Source organism: Glossina fuscipes, unplaced genomic scaffold, assembly GCF_014805625.2.
Source record: "Glossina fuscipes isolate IAEA_lab_2018 unplaced genomic scaffold, Yale_Gfus_2 1, whole genome shotgun sequence".
Classification (NCBI taxonomy): Eukaryota; Metazoa; Arthropoda; class Insecta; order Diptera; family Glossinidae; genus Glossina; species Glossina fuscipes.
In genome coordinates this window covers 34,770,693-34,780,074 of record NW_023998415.1, presented here as the reverse complement: position 1 = coordinate 34,780,074, position 9,382 = coordinate 34,770,693, and the positions used below count along the sequence as shown (strand labels likewise).

The following is a 9,382-nucleotide window of genomic DNA, read 5'->3' as shown; positions in this document are numbered from 1 at the left end:
GTGTGTGTGTGTGTGTGTGTGTGTGTGTGTGTGTGTGTGTGTGTGTGAGTGTGTGTGTGTATTGCAAGACCACCTTCTGTTTCCATAAATATGGTAAACGTGCTATTCCGAATCGATTTAACTATGCTCGGACTATCCTTTCTTCTTCTGTCCAATGCCTGCGATTCGAATAAATCGCAGGAATTGACATACGAAACCTAACTTGATAGATGTGCTGTTGATGTAACGTCACAAAAGAAGTGTAACAATGATCGCAAGCATTGCAAGTCTCAATAGGTCTGTGTTATTGCTTTGCTATGATATTCGTCAGAATTTTACCGGCAAAACAAGTACGGTCTTCTTACCTGAGCTTGCATTCATTTTCTTTTTTTTTTGTTTTCCTTAAAGTTACAGCTCTCACGACGTTTGGCAATTAATGAAACCATCGCGGGCGTATCATACCTATTCACACACTTAGGTCACATCTAGGCTTTCAAATTTATAGCTCTCTTACAGTTTACAGAAGTTTGCGAGCATTGTAGCTCGAAGCTTGCATAGAATTGTAGAAGACTGACTATACGATCTATGTTTTTCTTCAAATTCGTCGTATGACACGCGAAAATATTAAGAACACAATAAAACCAGTGGCTGTCGTATAACACGTAAAAGCAATCAGGCATTGATTCGCATGCAATTTAATAAAGGAATATAAGCAAGAAATAAATGTAAAAAACATGTGAGAACGTTAGAGAGTAGGGGAAGGTTGACTATTGGATATCACCGTACACCACTTTGCCTAGCAAAGTTATTCATTCGCTCGTTCAGATAGTAATACACACAATAATACACATTAGCTTTCATGCGAAGGCCGAGTTTTCATGAAGCGCACGCCTATTGAAGATTTCCCAAAGCAGCGCATGGCATGATCCACATTTCCCAAATTTAATTTACTTCCTAAAATTTTATTACTTTTCAGTTTCCATCACAAAAACCAAAGAAATAGACCTTCTCTCCGTACGAAGGCGTACTTTTCGTGATAACTCTTATATATGTTGTAGTCTAAGAAATGGACCCATGTGATCCAAATTCTCTTCCGTTCCATTTTTGGTAAATTTCCAATGCTCATCATAAAGTATTAAAAATGAAACCTTTTTCTGTCGGGCTCACGGTTCATGGCGAATCATATACGGAACGTGATCCAAATTCGCTACATTTGATTTCTTTGTCAATTTCGCGCAATCCCACGAACCCATTTGCACCATAAAATATTAAAAAGTAGTCCTTTATATCTTATAAAGACCTAATTTTCGCAGGACCGGTTATGTGAGAGGGCCTTCAAAAAGTTACTCGAATCGAATAAAATTTTTCACACGAATTTAGAATAACGTTTTTGGTCGATTGCACGATTTTTCAAAATAATATATATGTAATGCCTTATTTTATATAATATACACAAATACATATTTGCATGTATAGGCAAAAGACGAAATTTTGAAGTGAAATGCATGCAAATAAAATTAATATTGAAAATGGGTCGGATCGGTCCATTTATTTGACCTCTCCCTATAGAACGACTTTTCAAAATAATAGTTGTGTGGGTAGTGCTCGAACCAGTGGATATCGACCCGAATCAATTTCATCAAAATATCTATAAAATTACGTTCTATAGATTGAATACAAACGGATAAGCGGATAAGCGGACAAACGGAACAATTTTCGAATCAACCTCGTAACCCCGTAACCCCGTACCCCGTCACACAAATGCTGTAAGGTGTAAAAAGTGAGTTTATATCGATCGGTATAGCAAAAGATGGATTTATTTGAAGCACATGTGGATACATTCGCGCCAATTTAATATCCGACCACCAAGTTGGTGTTCCCAGCTTCAAATGTTAGTGCGGTATAGAGCGAGACACATTCGATGAAGACTGCGGCTACCACATCCCTATTACTTTCGTTCTTTTCTCTGTCTTTACTTCTTTCTGACCGGCTCGTGTTACATGGATAGGAGACTTCCCCTGCGTAATTGGTCTCTACTCTTGTACTACAAGTGATGCAGGATATAAAAACATATTTGTCTATTTCTAGTTCTAATACGTAGGTAAAAGTTTGCAAGTCTAACGCTTAATATTTGAAGTGCAGGGTTTTCGACTTGGTCTCCTTCACCTTGAAATGCTCTGGCAATTGGATTTATTGCAATCTTATGCTTTTAGTGTTAAAGTTCAGTTGTGTGTTTCTTCGATTTAAAAAGTTCCGGCTATAGATAACTGATTGCGTCTTTTAAAGATTTAACATTTTTAGTTTTAATCAGATTCTAATACTATGCAATAGCAAATATGTATAAGTAAAAGGAAATAATTGAGAATTTTTCTTGTTTTCTTTTTTTTCTTTTCTTTCGTGTATACTTAAGGAGGTGTGTATTGTTTCCTTTTTTTTCCTTTTTTTTAAACAAAGTTTTTATCTCTTTATATTATAAATATATGTCTGTGCATAATCTATAATGTATATGCGTATGTCCGTAAGTAACCACATATTTAAAACACCATTAACTGATAATACAGTAAAATCGTGTGATCCAAAAATTCCATTTTAATGTACATGCAAACGGAATTGTAAGCTCATTTGCGTCTATGGTGATGTGCGCGGGTGGGCGGCTAAACATTCCATAAAATACACAAATTAGGCCACAGTGGGAAGCCACAATTAATGTTTTCAACTGCTTTAATAAATGCAATAATTTAACAAAGTAAAGACTACCACGGATGGATCATTGACTACATACGATGGTGAAATCAGCCATTTTTTTTTTTTTTTTTTCAATTACATTATGAAACGATGCGCATGTTGTTTGCAAATGCATAATTCATGATTGCTGGTGGTGGTAGAAAAGCAAAGTTTAAAAAAAATACAAATTTCAGAAACTATATACGGTCTGGTCCGAACCTTATTTTACACATCATTAATATTTTTATAAATAAAAAGGAGAAGACGAAGCAGAAGTAGAAGTAGAAGAAGAAGCAGAAAGCACTTTTTACATTCATGTCATGTGCAGACGTACGGAAAACGTTTAGGTCTAGTCGAAATTAAAACGAATGTATGCCCGATTAACTTCCAAATTCGAAGTTCAATATAATTGAAAGATATTTGCATCATTTTCGAAAAACCGGATACCGTGATAATAACTGAATCTCGTAACATTCTGAAAGCGGAAACTTCATTAGCAAGTTTGCTAAGCGTGAATATCAAATTCAAAATACATTTATGTATATATGTATATAGATGTTTGCATGCATGTAGGAGGAACATCGGGGACAGAAAGTTAGTTATTGGCCATGATACGTTTAAAGTGTTTCGTTCTTTCTATTCTCTATTCTTTACTTTAATCTGGGAGTCTGAGTAAATATATTGATCTTACTTCCGTAATACAGTAGCGCAAGAGTTTTACCTCTGCATATTGACTTTATCCATTTTAAAATGGAAGCTTGAAACTTTCCGCATAATTAAAAGTTTACACCGATCTCGCCTGATGTTGAATATATAGGGGTGTTGCAAGGAATATGAAAAATTTAATATACATTTCAATCTGCGCTGATGCGGGTAAGTAACATTTTGCACTAATTAAGTTGCCGTTTACTGTTGATGTTTTTACATCATGATTTACCTCGCAATTGAAGCATACAGCCACTCGCCCAACATTACGCTTATATCGGTTCAGATACAATCTCTTATATGCACACAGCTGGGAGTAAATGCTCTGACATATTATTAATGCGAGAGAAAATAAAAAAAAAATAAAAATAAAAATAAAAATAAATAAATATATAAATAAATAAATAAATGTTATTAACATTATTTAATTGACAGCCATCAGAGTCGTTAGTATTAATAAGAGTAATCGTGCAGCTGTATGCTGCTAATGGAGACCGAAAGCAGTTAGAAGCTAAACAAATACGTTTGTGGGCGATATACAAATGTAGATAAAAGCAATTTTGCATATAATGATCAACCATTTCATAGACTCTACGGTGTTTACTACATAAGTGGCAATTTTTTATAAAAGCATCACTTGGTAGGCAATGCATGCTTTTTACTTTGACGTACACGTATACTTGTGTGTATGAATTTGTATACAGAATATGTTTAAAGATTGCTTTTTTTTTTGTTGTTTAGCATTATGCATGCTCTACTAAAATTACTTTTCACGAACGCACATACATACGGCTATAAGGTGAAAAATACCAGGACTTTTCACCAGCAACCAAAGCAACAAATTCAAGCGAGTCTTACGATTTTCCGAAGATTCATTGGTCCATTCCATTAGGGGGTCGTTGCACGTTTCTAATTCCTATCGCCTCGAATTATGCAGCAAAAATGCTACAATTGTCTTAATGTAATTTTATGAAATTTTATGAATCGTCTCCATCTCGCGTTTGGGTTAGATTGAAACAAAGCGAAAGAAAAGAATGTTGACCACTAATATGAGAAAAAATTGAATGCTCCATGTCTCCATGGCATACATGGCCTAAGCAGAGATGGCCGTAGGCACATACTCACTCATCGCTTCGCGTAAGTCTGCATTCTGAATTCTGAACTGTGGACGACGGAATCTCGTTTATTGGCTTAAATAAGTTGTATTTCAAAGGAAGCTACATCGGGAGGCCAAGCAAACAGATGAAATAGCAAGAGAGATGTATTAGCTTCAGGCGTATACAAGCACTTATTCAGCTCTTAAGCGATAATTTGTTCGCCTATTAGTGTTGCATAAATTTCTATATATTCCTTACTAGGTGCGCTGCAATGATTGCTTTAGAAAATGCTTGCATCGATTCAAGATTGTTTTTTGTAGGGCAGAATATATCCACCGAGAGGAAGGTCTAACACTTTGAAAGATTTACGATCATCTGATGAGTTACATAACTCACGGTAGATGTAAGTGCGCGGATATAACAGGAGGCGATACTTGGGAATAAGAGAAGACAGAAAAAAGTAAAATGGCTTACCTTCCTGAGCTAGCATACCGAAGATGCGCGGTTTAAGAACTAAGAGCGTAAGCGGATATTATCGCTTAGGATTTTTACCCTTTGACCTTTCATGTTCAAAAGCAAAGTCGAATCTCTATAAAGTATTGGGAAATGCTTGCAAAATTGCTGCTTGCGACATCCATCCATCGACTATCTGCCGAAGGCAATGAAAACAAAGTCTTTTTAACGCGTTTTTTGTTCAATTTTTTCAATAAACAAAAATATTAAGTAAAACGGATAATATATGGAAATAAAATGATGGCAATTTTTCCATCTTTCTCTTCGCCCGCCGTCTCCGAATTTTCAAATCTCATTATTAATTTCTATTGCCATCTCAGGCTGGCCCTGAAGGAAATATTGAGTTCGAAATGAATTCCTTTAGCGCAGAAATGATGTCGAATTTGACATAAGCAAATTGAACATTTGCGTCTAGTTCTAGTTAGTTACTAGTTTCGAAACTTTTCATCCGTTGCAAAATTTTACACATATATTGGCATGTGTGTGAATGTATTTACGGACCTAACTCAATGTACATTTAGGTGGGATTTGTTCTATTTCCGCTGCTATTCTCTTGATTGTCATACCTATTTAAAGTAAGAAAAAGCATATGTAGACGAAACCATAAAATGTAAATAGGAAATGAAAAAAAAAAAAAAAAAAAAAAAAAAAAAAAAAAAAAAAAAAAAAAATGGAGAGAATGCAAAAAAAAAAAAAGAAATGCAACGAGAATACATTGGAAAAGTTTTCCATTGTCTTGGTCTGTTTCTTATTCATTCATAGCATTAAAAAAGAACAGCTTATGTTGGTGGCGTTATCGTTGATAACTTCCTAATCGTGTTTCTTGTATTGTCTCCCTTCAACCTCTTTTTGTTCGCTGTTCATATTCCCTTTATATATCTTCCATTCTTTCTATTCGTCTGCCTTGTCTGACTCTTTTTCTAAGGACTTTTTCATGCCATAAACTACCTTACCTGTTATCTAACACTACAGTCTACACTACACTACACTACACTACACTACAGTATACTATAGTTAGATTGTTAAGCAAATGTGTTGATATACGTGTAGGACTTTTCAACACATTTACATATAAACTGGTGTTTTGTCCCACATGCTTTCTTTCAAAGCGCAATTTTTTGTTCTTCTTATGCCTTTCTCTTGCCTCATACAAAAGCAGACAAAAGCCGACTGACTCCCTTATCGCTCAATATTTTTTAAACGTTGCCATACACGTATATAGAATCGCATATAGGACAACAATACAGTTACCAACATTTACTTTACTTACATTGTATACTTTATGCATATGTGTGCATTTGTTAATATCTTTCATTTACTTGGTGCATTTGATTTTTTGTAACATTTCCTGCAACATCGTATCATAACTAAGATTATAACGGAGAGAAAATGTAGTCGTGTAATGCGTGTAATAATGAATGAATAAATGAATGAAAGAATATTTAATATTGTCTCAATATAATACATAATTTCAATTGATCAATCAATTTATGGTAAGGACAAGGGTTCTCATCTAAAATTACAAGATATTATGCACAAGGACTTTGCAATTTATAGTCAAGAGATGAATTATATGAATACGTTGCGAGGCAAATATAAGCCCATCGAAAACCAATTCATGTGTGGATCGGCTTAACGAAGGAATAATGACTGGTACATATGCATGCAATATGAATCAACTTTATAATGCCTAGCTATCCACTTGCTTGGTTATTCTATTTATTTACTTACAACTTGCATCGCAACGGATTATGAAAAGGTTTTTTTTTTTTTTTTTTTGCCTTGAAGCTCGCTCTTGATCGTCACCATCACCACAAGTTAATGCAAATGGGCTGCGATTGCTGAAATCCATCCTTAAAGGAGTCCATTAAATATTTATCGCAAATTTTTGGATGAGTAATTGATAGGACGATTCGCTTGTCATGAGATCCGAACCCATATTGAATTTGACGCCATGGACACAACATAAGCCAATTGTGTAAAATTTCCAGAAAACTTTGCTGAGATAAGTTTAAGGTGGCGATAGGTAGGTAATGGTGTGGTCTTGCTTTGATATAAATTATTGCACTTGAAATCATTGCCGTTCACATTGCACACAACCTAAAAGTTGGGTAAATTTAATTCAATTATATCCTTACTCACACTTTCTCCTCAGACAATTACATAGTTTACAACTACATAGTTTCCTCGAGCGGAACAAAGAAACAGAATACAGCTAATGAAATGAATTGAATGAAAATCCCTAGCAGTGGATAAAGAAGTCAATTGCGGTAAGTGAAAATTCAAACGCAATTATTTACCTAAAAAGGAAATTAATTCAACTTCTGGATAAGAAACAAAAAAAAAAAGTCTTTGTTAAAAAATGCGCTTGTTAGCGAACTTTTTACTGTAAATTAACGCATTAAAAACGGCCGTAGGTGGACAATTTCGACGTATAAATATTTGGTTTTTGGTGAGCAGAAGAGTGGAAAATAAATGAAAAATTAAAATGTGTTAAATGAAAAAAAAAAAGAATAAAAACCTTATTGACCAATTAAGAAACTAACAATTTGCGCTTCTGTCTGCTCCTACAGTTTTGTTCAGTTGCGTTGTTTGTCGACATGCAAAGCACTTTCACGCCACTATGATACCCACCACCGAAATATGATGGGTTCACTTGTCATTTTGTCAAGATGTTTGCCACGCCCCGAAGGACGGTTAAGAAACTCCAAAAAATATGCATCTATTGCATGTCTGTCTGTTTGTCTGTCTGTCTGTCTGTCTGTCTGTCTGTCTGTCTTATTATTATAAACATTCTCCTCGCCACAAATGAAGTTGCAAGCTCTTGCAGACTGGAATTGAAAAGGGGTCAAGTCGTTCGAAGGATACGCCTATCGTAGCACGGAGACTGAGAACACTTTTGCCTTTCAAAAGGAATAAAACAAATTGATCGCAATCTATTTACCACACCTATCTAATGTTATAGTGCATCAAAATGTAATTTTTTGCTAACACCTTTATAACGGGTGCAAACATGCTTGAAAGACCCATAAAGCTTACAGATTCTTGGGTACTTTCAAATTCAGAATATTCTTAAGCGCGTCAGTCTGTCCTCAAATTAATTTGAAAATGACTCAAACCTGTTAAAGGACACGCCTGCAACTACGCCACGTCTATGCAACAATATCTGGAAACACCTTTGCTTTTCATTTTCGTTTGTGTTTTTTGCTCCTAACTCATAAAGTAAAACACATAAATCATATAAATTTGCACTTGTATTCTGAAAATAAAAGAAAATCAACCGCGCCCACCCAATATTATCGATTATGAAAATTGAATTCTTTAGCCCTTTGCTTTAGTCTTTTTTTATATATATATTTTCCGGATATAAAAGAAATTCGATCACGAATACAACATATAATTCCCTTACTTGTTTTGCACAATTTTCCATCATCCGGAAGGGACAATATCGTGTAACATTTCTTGTTAGGCAAATAACTATACTAATTTCTCACAAAAAACTGTGGACTTTAACATAAGTATTTGAATACAATTTCACTAAAGTTGAGAGTTGTTGTTGAAAGATTTCATTCAAAATTTTTTAGATCACTGACATCATTATCTCCGTGTGAATAGGTTGTAAATGAATTAAAAATTTTAGTTTCATCATGAGTGTTTTTTTTTTGCAAATTAAATTATCATTGTAGCCGAATAGTTTGCATTCTATAATCCATGAAGAGAAAGATGAAAAAAAAAAAAAAAAAAAACGATAAATATTTAGAAAACTGTCGCTAATGATTTATTTTGTTGCAAAAACCAAAAAGAAAAAATGGAAATAAAAATGAAGTTTGGAATAAGTTACACTTTCGCGATTATTTAGTTACAGTGCAAATATCCAATGCATCTGAAAATGTTTGGATTGGTTTAAGAAGTTAAATTTTTGGTGTGGCTAAGTAAAGTCATTTTCGTGTTTGTCGTAAATTGATGTTAACAACGCGGTTTTTATCGCTTAGCTAGTTGCTCGACATGTTGTTTGCAATTTTTTTTGCTTTACTTTAATTTTTTTCTTTTGTTTTTCCTTTTTGCCATTTTGTTTTTTTTTTTTCGTTTTTTTATTTTTTTATTTTTTTTATATTCGATTAAGTTTGAAATTTAAAAAGTATTAAAGCAACACTTTGGTATTTAAATTGAGATCATATTCACTTCACAACTGATCGATTTATGTGCGCACGTAGGGTTATTGGTTTTGCAGATTCTATTAAAAGTGTGGTTTTTGTTTGTGAAAAAATTGTTATGATTTAAAATTCTCGCCCTAGCATACAAGCGGGGAAATTTTTTTGTCAAACCATAATATCAATTCTGCTGTTTTATGGCTTTTTTTCAAT

The 9,382-nt window shown here is 34.1% G+C and overlaps 1 protein-coding gene across 6 annotated transcripts in view; it reads right to left on the bottom strand.

The window, feature by feature from the left end:
- Nucleotides 1–9,382, bottom strand: part of LOC119632087 — a 166,751-nt gene that overhangs the window by 135,476 nt on the left and 21,893 nt on the right. Inside the window, exon 1 of one of the 6 annotated variants that reach the window (XM_038024805.1) lies at nucleotides 6,750–6,768. The exons of the other annotated variants lie outside the window; for them this stretch is intronic. The gene's annotated coding sequence lies outside the window, so the exon portion shown is untranslated. Of the gene's footprint in view, nucleotides 1–6,749; nucleotides 6,769–9,382 lie in introns of those variants that run through there. 6 annotated transcript variants of the gene reach the window in all.